Source organism: Erinaceus europaeus, chromosome 19, assembly GCF_950295315.1.
Source record: "Erinaceus europaeus chromosome 19, mEriEur2.1, whole genome shotgun sequence".
NCBI classification, from domain to species: Eukaryota; Metazoa; Chordata; class Mammalia; order Eulipotyphla; family Erinaceidae; genus Erinaceus; species Erinaceus europaeus.
In genome coordinates this window covers 21,267,828-21,277,414 of record NC_080180.1, presented here as the reverse complement: position 1 = coordinate 21,277,414, position 9,587 = coordinate 21,267,828, and positions in this window count along the sequence as shown.

The window sequence follows — 9,587 nt, the reverse complement described above, 5'->3', positions numbered from 1 at the left end:
TCACAATGCAATTTTCCTTAGGGGTAAATTCCAGGCACTTCAAAGGAGGGGGGGCAGTTGAGTAACAGGACTTTGTGGTGGTTTCAAGTTTGGCCAAACACAATGTACAGTAATTCATGGCCTTTGTTTTAAGGGGAGAAGAGGGGAATGTGCAGAAAGGTGGCCCCCATCTGGAGAAGCCATTCATCATTAGTTCACGATGGAGGAACCTGCCCTTGTCTCTACCCGGAGCGCGGAGAACCTGGGATAGACCCACTTGGACCTCATGGAAACAAAGGCCTGGACTTCCCAGGAAGTGGGCCACTCTCTAGCAAAGGAGGAGGAGGAGGAGGGGGAGGGGAGGGGGAGGGGGGGGAGGGGGAGGGGCAGGAGGAGGAAGAGGAGGAGGAAAATAAAAAATGAAAGAAAGTCTGGCCTAGCGAACACTTGGTGACTCCTCTTTGCCTCTCTGATCATTCAGAAAGCCCTGCTGAGCTGTCCTCATTTCCCCAATCACAGTGATAGTCTTAAAGGGCCCCTCCACATTGCCATCCATTGTATTACAATTTAATCCTCACACCTGTGCCTCCAGGTGGGCAGTGAGGATTTCTACTAACCAACAGTATCAGCAACAGAATTGCTACAGAATCAGTGACAGGAGGTCTTGAGGAGATCAAGCGTGGCTTTCTGACCCCAGCCCTGGAGCTCCACAAGGCTCCCAGCCAGTCCAGCCATGGCCCTCCCTCTCTGTTGTCCTGTAGGAGTCCCTTTCTGGTGGCAAGGAGCCTGCCTTGACTCTTGGATTGGCTCTTGGGTCCCCAGGTACCTGTCCCCTTCTGCTGATCACCTGTTTGACCTGTGCCAGCAGCTGGCTGTTTCCTGTCTGTCTGTCTGTCCCAATTAGGCTATGGATTCCTTGAGTTGAAGTGTCAACCTTCCCACTGCCAGATCCCTGCAGGGGCACATGGAGGACCACTTGCCATGCCCTGCTGCAGAGTGGCCACATTTTTGTTGACTGGATAATTAACAAAGACGGAGATAAGCCGAGGAAGTTTGCTCTACTGTTGCAACCAAGGGCCTGAGAAAGGTGGCAGCTGGGCCTCGGCCGCCCTGATGAGGAGGGGATCTGTGCTGGAGCTTCTCGACCATAGGTACCGCTCTGGCTTCTGCCACAGCCCCGGCCACACCCCTGGGGCAGATCTGTGATGGCACCTCAACTTTAATGGATATGGGGACATCAAAGGACCAGGGTTAATTATTCAGAGCTGACTTGTTTTTCATCTCCTCAGTGTTGTGAACTTCAGAGCCCCTGGTTGCAGGAGTCAGGCGCACGAGGCACAAAGTGCAAGGACTGGTCAGGATCCCGGTTCAAGCCCCCAGCTCCCCACATGCAGGGGAGTCACTTCATAGGCGGTGAAGCAGGTCTGCAGGTGTCTCTCTGTCTCTCTTCCTTTCTATCTCCCCATTCTCTTGCAATTTCTCTCTGTCTCTATCCAATAACAAATAAATAAATTTAAAAAAAAAAGAATTTAAAAGAAAACAAATCTTTAAAAAAAAAAAAAAGCTCTCGGTTGCTTTCTGGAAAGAAAAGTGTTTTTGTGTGTTCCTATGATGTCTTAATTTTTTTTTCCAGAGAGAGAGGGAGAGGGAGAGAGAAAGAGAGAGGATGCAAAAGGCCACAGCACCAAAGTTTCCTTCAATGTGGTAGAGGCTGGGCTTGAACCTGGGTCATGACCATGGTAAAGCAGCACACTACCCAAATGAGCTATTTTGTTGACCTGCTGCCTAGCTCTCGGTCACTTATTCTTCATGTTCTAGAAGGCAAAGGCTTGCCTGCATTGAGGGTCTCCTTGGTTTTTTGATTCACTAAGAGCATAAGGGGTAAGGGCTGAGGAAGGGGCAGTACTGACACTGAACAGAATCATCCAGAAGAGCCCTGTCCTCTACCTGAGGAGAGGAAACCAGGTTCAAGACAACCTTCTGGCCACACAGTCACACAGAGCTGTATGAGACTGGTGATTCCTTGCTGGGGGTGACTCAGCACTGGTCTTTGCGACGATTACGCCCTTTGAACTTGAGAAGGAAAAACAATTCATTTTCACAGAGTCAGGTTAGGGGCTAGAAGACTGTGAGAAGCAGGCAGTCCCTGTGATATTCACTGGTTTCTGGCACCTGATAAAAACCTGAGACTGGGAGTCGGGCAGTAGCGCAGCAGGGCTAAATGCAGGTGGCACAAAGCACAAGGGCTGGCGTAATGATCCCGGTTCGAGCCCCCAGCTACCCACCTGCAGAGGAGTCACTTTAAACAAAAACAAAAAAAACCTAAGACTACTTAGGACTTAGCAAATTCCTTCTATATGCCAGATTTGGTCCTAAAAACTTTGAAATGTTCTGTTCTAGGGGCAATAAAATAATAAACTAGAGGTCCTCTTCCACCCTACAAATCCTGTTATATTTAAGAATCTAATTTGAGCTCAGCTTTATTTATTGTTTTTATTATTTTGTTAATTGCATTGGGAATAAATAATTATAGTCCTTTTAATCAACTTACTGAAGAAGTGCTCTTCACTGGTTGCTTGGATAACCAGGTTAAAAAAAATTGATTTTGCTGAGGAAACGAAATACTGCTGCTGCAAATGACTTTCATGCCTGAGGTTCTCAAGTCCCAGGTTTGATCCCCAGCACCACCATAAGCCAGAGCTGTGCAGGACTCTGGTCTTTGTACCACTGTCACATTTAAATAAGTAAAACATGTTTTAAAATTTAAATACATTGTAAATAAAATATTAAAAATTAATTGAATGTGCCAGAGTGATGCTCTGGTTCTTTTTTCTATCTTATAGATAAATAAGTATTTTTTTCCCTAAAATAGTTTCTTTTTATTGATTAGAGAGATAGGAAGAGAAAAGAGAGAGAGAGAAAAGAGAGACAAAGAGAGAGAGAGAGAGAGAGCCAGACATCACTCTAGTACATATAGCACTGGGAAATCAAATTCAGGATCTCATACTTGAAAGTCCAACACTTGGGGGCTGGGTAGTGGTGCACCTGGTTGGGCACACATGTTACAAATGCAAGGACCTGGGTTCAAGTCCCCATTTCCCACCTGCAGAGGGAAAGCTTTGTGAGTGGTGAAGCAGTGCTACAGGTCTCTCTCTCTCTCTCTCTCTCTCTCTCTCCCCCCTTCCCTTTCAATTTATGTCTATCTCTACTCAATAAATAAATAAAGATAATTTTAAAGAAGTCCAACACTTCATTCACTGCACCACCATCCATAGTATATGACTAATTTTTTTTTTTTTGCCTTCAGAGTTATCACTGGGGCTCAGTGCCTACACCATGAATCTACTGCTCCTGACGTCTTTTTTTTTTTTTTTTCATTGTTGCTGCTGTTAGTTGTTGTTGGATAGGACAGAGGGAAATTGAGAGAGGAGGAGAAGACAGAGAGGGAGAGAGAAAGATAGACACCTGCAGACCTGCTTCATGGTTTGTGAAGAGACCCCCCTGCAGGTGGGGAGCTGCGGACTCGAACCAGGATATTTACACTGGTCCTTTCACTTCACACCATGTGCACTTAACCCAGTGTGCCACCGCCTGGCCCCCGTGACTAAATCTTTAAAAAATAAAATAAATAAAAGTTAAAACCTAAAATATCATCTTTTTGTGTTATTTAGCTTTATTCATGTTTGATTCCCTTCCCCCATCTTAGGAGTTAGAATCTTCTGTTTTGTGGGATAGCTAAGAGCTAAGTGGATTTCAGTATGACATATTACTTTAAGTAAAATCTGTAATACGTTTATGCTTGGTATTTCACTAAAGCACATTAGAAGCAAAGCAAAGACCTCTGGTGTCAGGAATGGGGGAGGCAGATATACTTCAGTAGAATGGAGAGCCATGTTTGTGGACTGTCAGGGCTTGTGAAGGGCATGGAAGGCCTGGGTGGGAACAGGAGCTTTGGGAAGGAGTGTGTCGGGCACTGTCAGGACAAAGTGGGAAACAGGAGCTGTCCATGGCTTCCTCTTCTCTCTGCTCTTAAAGACAGCTGCGGAGCTTTGCAAAACTGTAAGGACCAGGACATCACCAGAGCAGGGGGCAGTGTTCAGACGCGCCAGAGCTGGCAGACCTGTGAGCCAAGATGGCCACCAATGTGATTCGATGATGGTGGCCTGAGACCACCATGGCTCCTTAAAATCACTGTTGTGGGGAAATGTGACCTCTTCTCTTGTTCACTACAGCAGAAGTTGTAGTTACAGAAATTCCTTAAAAAAATTTTTTTTTCATTTATTTGTTACTTGATAGAGACAGAGAGAAATTGAGAGAGAAAGGGGAGATAGAGAGGACAAGAGACAGAGAGACACCTGCAGACCTGCTTCACCACCTGTGAAGTGACTCCCCTGCAGGTGGGGAACTGGGGGCTGGAACCAGGATCCTAACCGGTCCTTGCGCTTTGTGCCACGTGCGCTTAACCCTCTGTGCTACTACCCAACTCCAGAGAAATTCCTAAAGAAGAAAAGGACACTGGAATGGCTGGAGTGGGTGGAATGGAAGGTGATATGGGAGGTGGCATGTTCTAATTCTTAGAATAGTGCTTTACCATTACTAATGAACTGTGGCAGGGAACTCAAGGTAGTGTTCCTCATCAATAACTTCAGAGAAGTCAGTTGAAGGAAATAACTGAAGAAAAGGCTGGCTGATGCTTAAGAAAACACTATAGTCAGTTACTTGTTACTGACTATAGTTACTTGTTCCAGCTGACAACATGTAATGGTTTACTGTTGTCATTCCTGCAGATAATTTATTTATTTTTTTAAAAAGTTTATTTATGTTTGTTTTATTGTTGTATTTATTATTGCTGTTGTTGTCATCATTGTTGGATAGGACAGAGAGAAATGGAGAGAGGAGGGAAGACAGAGAGGGAGAGAGAAAGATAGACACCTGCAGACCTGCTTTACTGCCTGTGAAGCGACTCCCCTGTAGGTGGGGAGCTGGGGCCTTGAACCGGGATCCTTACGCTTGTCCTTGCACTTTGTGCCATGTGCGCTTAACCTGCTGTGCTACTGCCTGACTCCCTATTTTGTATTTTTTAAACTGTTTTTTAATTTTGTATTTTTTTAATCTTTATTTATTTATTAGATAGAGACAGCCAGAAATCGAGAGGGAAGGGGGTGATAAAGAGGGAGAGACAGGGGAGTCGGGCTGTAGTGCAGCAGGCTAAGTGCAGGTGGCGCAAAGCACAAGGACCAGAATAAGGATCCCGGTTCGAACCCCGGCTCCCCACCTGCAGGGGAGTCGCTTCACAGGCGGTGAAGCAGGTCTGCAGGTGTCTATCTTTCTCTCCTCCTCTCTGTCTTCCCCTCCCTCTCTCCATTTCTCTCTGTCCTATCCAACAACGACAACAACAATAATAACTACAACAATAAAACAACAAGGGCAACTAAAGGGAATAAATAAATAAAATTTAAAAAATTTAAAAAAAAAAGAGGGAGAGACAGAGAGACACCTGCAGCCCTGCTTCACCACTCGCAAAGCTTTCCCCCTGCAGGTGGGGACCGGGGGCTCAAACCCGGGTCCTTGCGCATTGCAACATGTGCGCTCAACCAGGTGCGCCGCCGCCCGGCCCCAATTTTGTATTTTTTAATAAGAAGATATTTGTATATTCCCAGGAAGAAAGGAAGGAAGGAAGAAAGAGTGGTCCCATGTTCAGCGGGGAAGCAATTACAGAAGCCAGACCTTCCACCTTCTGCAACCCACAATGCCCTGGGTCCATGCTCCCAGAGGGATAAAGAACAGGAAAGCTATCAGGGCAGGGGATGGGATACGGAGATCTGGTGGTGGGAATTGTGGGGAGTTGTACGCCTCTTATCCTATGGTTTTATTAATGTTTCCTTTTTATAAATAAAAAAATAATAAATTAATTAAATAAATAAAAAAGAAAGAGTGGTTTCTAGGGGCCAGGTGGTGGCACACCTGGCTGAGTGCACATGTTACAATGTGCAAGGATCTGGGTTTGAGCCCCTGGTTCCCACCTGTAGGGGGAAAGCTTTGTGTCTCGCTTCCTGTCTATCTCCCCCTTCCCTCTCAATTTCTGACTGTCTCTATCCAATAAATAAATAAAGATAATAAAAAAAATAAAATAAAGAAAGTGTGCTCTCTAATTACTGACTATGTGTGGGATGGAGGAGGGCTTTTTCATTCATTCCTCCAGCAGGGAGTAAGCAGGAGAGTTACAGAGCTCCTGATGTGGTTTATAATCCTGATGATACTGATCCCTATGAATTAAAAGAACATTAACGGGAGTTGGGTGGTAGTGCAGTGGGTTAAGCGCACATGGCACGAAGCTCAAGGACCAGCATAAAGATCCCGGTTCGAGCCCCCAGCTCCCCACCTGCAGGGGCGTCACTTCACAAGTGGTGAAGCAGGTCTGCAGGTGTCTATCTTTCTCTCTCTTCCTTTCTGTTTTCCCCTCCTCTCTCCATTTCTCTGTCCTGTCTAACAACGATGACAGCAATAACAATAGTAACTACAACAATAAAAAAGGGGGGCAAAAAAAGGGAAAATAAAAAATAGAACATTAAGGGGCCTGGTTAAGCACACACGTTACAGTGTGCCAGGACCCAGGTTCAATCAAGCCGCTGGTCTCCACCTGCAGGGGGAAAGCTTCAGGAGTGGTGAAGCAGGGCTGCAAGTCTCTCTCTCTGTCTCTTTCCTTCTTTCCCTCTACATTTCCCCTCTAAATTTCTCTCTGTCTCTATTCAATAATAAATAAATAAAACATTAAGGAACATTAAGACAGTAGCCAGAGACACCACATATTTCACTGAAGCCAACTGACTGCACATGAACTGTGCCAATAATATGGGGAGGCAGGCAGGTTGGTTGACTCCCTGTGCCCAGGCCCCTACGTGTGCTGAGAGGGAGCAGGCAGTAGACCTCTGAGCCTTTGGCTGCAACAGTGGTGGGCTTCTGGCTAGCCGGCTAACTTGGATGGGTCCTGTGTGAGGAGATGGCAGCCTTTTCTCTGCTCTGACTGCCTGCAGGCTCATCGCTAGTAGGGGGAGTGGAAGGAGGCAAACGGCACATTCTGGGATGCACCTGGCTAAGCTCGGGCTGAATGTCCCCTTTGTTTGCTTTTAAATTGCCACCAGGTTTACTGCTGACATGCAGGGTGCCTGCATGACGAATCCACCATACCCAGCGGCCATTTTTTTCTTTTTTCTTTTCTTCATTTTCTAGGACAAAGAGAATTTGTGAGGGGAGGAGGAAATAGGGAGAGAAACAGAAAGGTAACTGTAGTACCTGCCTCACTATTCGTGAAACTTTCCCTCTGCAGGTGGGAGTTGAACCTGTGTCCTTTCCATGATAGTGTGTGTTCTCAACTGGGTGCACCACTGTCTGACCCACCCTTTGTTTTTTCTTATTCTTTTTCCTTTTCTTTTCTTTCTTTTTTTGCCTCCAGGGTTATCACTGGGGCTGGTGGCTGCACTCAAATCCACTGCTCCTGGAGTCCATCTTTCCCATCTGGAGGTCATTCTTTCCCTTTAATTGCCCTTGTTGTTTATCATTGTTGTTGTTGTTCTTATTATTGTTATTGCTGTTGGATAGGACAGAGAGAAATGGAGAGGAGGGGAAGACAGAGAGGGGGAGAGAAAGACAGACACCTGCAGACCTGCTTCACCGCCTGTGAAGCGACTCCCCTGCAGGTGGGGAGCCGGGGGCTCGAACCCTTTTCTTTTCTTTTTATTTCATTTATTTATTTTCCTTTTGTTGCCCTTGTTGTCTTTTTTTATTGTCGCTGCTGTTGCTATTGATGTCATCGTTGTTGGATAAGACAGAGAGAAATGGAGAGAGGAGGGGAAGGCAGAGAGGGGGAGAGAAAGACAGACACCTGCAGACCTGCTTCACCGCCTGTGAAGCGACTCCCTTGCAGGTGGGGAGATGGGGGCTTGAACTAGGATCCTTAAGCCAGTCCTTGCGCTTTGTGCATGTGCACTTAACCCGCTGTGCTACCGCCTGACTTCCTCTTTTCTTTTCTTTCAGCTCTGGCTTATAGTGGTGTGGGAGATTGAAACTGGGACTCTGGAGGCTCCGGAATGACAGTCTGTTTGAATAACCATTATGCTATCTACCCTCTGCCCTCTTTTTTTTTTTTTTCTTTACCGGAGCACTGCTCAGCTTTGGCTTATGGTGGTGCAGGGGATTGAACCTGGGACTTCGGAGCCTTAGGCATGAGAGTCTGTTTACATAACCATTATGCTGTCTACCCCTGCCCCTTGTTTTTTTTTTCTTTTAAATAAAGTATTATTATTATTATTATTATTATTATTATTATTATTTTACCAGAGTACTGACTAGCTCTGGCTTATGGTGGTATAGGGATTGAATCTGGGACCTTGGAGCCTCAGCCATGCCAGTCTCTTTGTTTTTCTTCAAAAGATTTTATTAATGATTGTGAAAATAGCTCATTTGGACAGTGTGTTGCAACCCAGGTTCAGGTGTGGCCTCTACTGCACTGAAAGAAGTTTCATGTGTGGCAAAGCAGCCTCCTCATTGTGCCTTCTCTTTGAACATGTAGGGTGGCACAGGGATTGACATTAGTCTAATTTCCTCCCATAGAGGTTCTGCCTCCCCCTTATCTTCTCTGCTCCAGTGGCCATGAGTACAGACTCTGCAGAGGTGTCCCCTCACCTCTTCCAAGCCTCTGGAGTAAAGCTCTGCACTCCAGCTGGCATTGCTAGCACAGAGGTCTGGGAAGGTCCCTCCATGAAGCCCTGCTGCTCCCTGCACGGCCTCATGTCCTGCTCAGCAGATGTGTACTGAAGACAGGCGGTTGGCCGAGCCTCATGGGAGCCTCTCCCAGCACCCGCAGGAGAGAGACCAGGTGTCAGGGTCCTGTTACGGAGGAGGCATATTGTGCAGTAGGGACTCCTGCCTGGACACTCTGCATGTGTCCTCTCCTGCCCTGGTGCTCCTGGAGGCAAACCCTGGAGGCAAAAAAAATATACATAAAAGAGAGGGGATGGAAGGAACATTGGTCTGAGAGTCATTTGTGTTGTTCATTTATATCTTTAGACCACACTGATCTGGAACCTTTGAGTAATTGTCTAGAAACTACATGGGGGACAGGAAAGTGTCAGAGGTGCTCTCTGAGTGTATGAGTGGAGACTGGGTGGCGGGGGAGGCCTGGAGGGCCAAGTATAGTGTGAGAAGGGGTCAGGAGCCTGTGAGTTCCAGCCATCTCCTACTGAGCACCTACTATGTGCACTTGCTTAGGCTGCACAGCCCGGAGACCCTTGTGCCCGGCATTGCGGCATTGCGTGTGAAAAACAGATAACCCTCCTCTTTCTCCCCAGGCATTTCCTCCAGACCCAGCCTCTCCCTGGCCACTCAGGCAGGGTGCTGTCATCTGTAGGTTGCTGGTGACCGCCACTGCAAAGCTAGCATTACTAGCTGACAAAGCATGTTTTCAGTACTCAGACAACTAGCAAGCATGGAAATGCTGTCATTTATTAAAGAGACAGAGAGAGATACCACAGCTTGAAGCTGAGCACTGCTGGAACCTGGGTCTCACAGACGGCAAAGCAGCGCACTATCCAAGTGAGCTATTTTCCTGG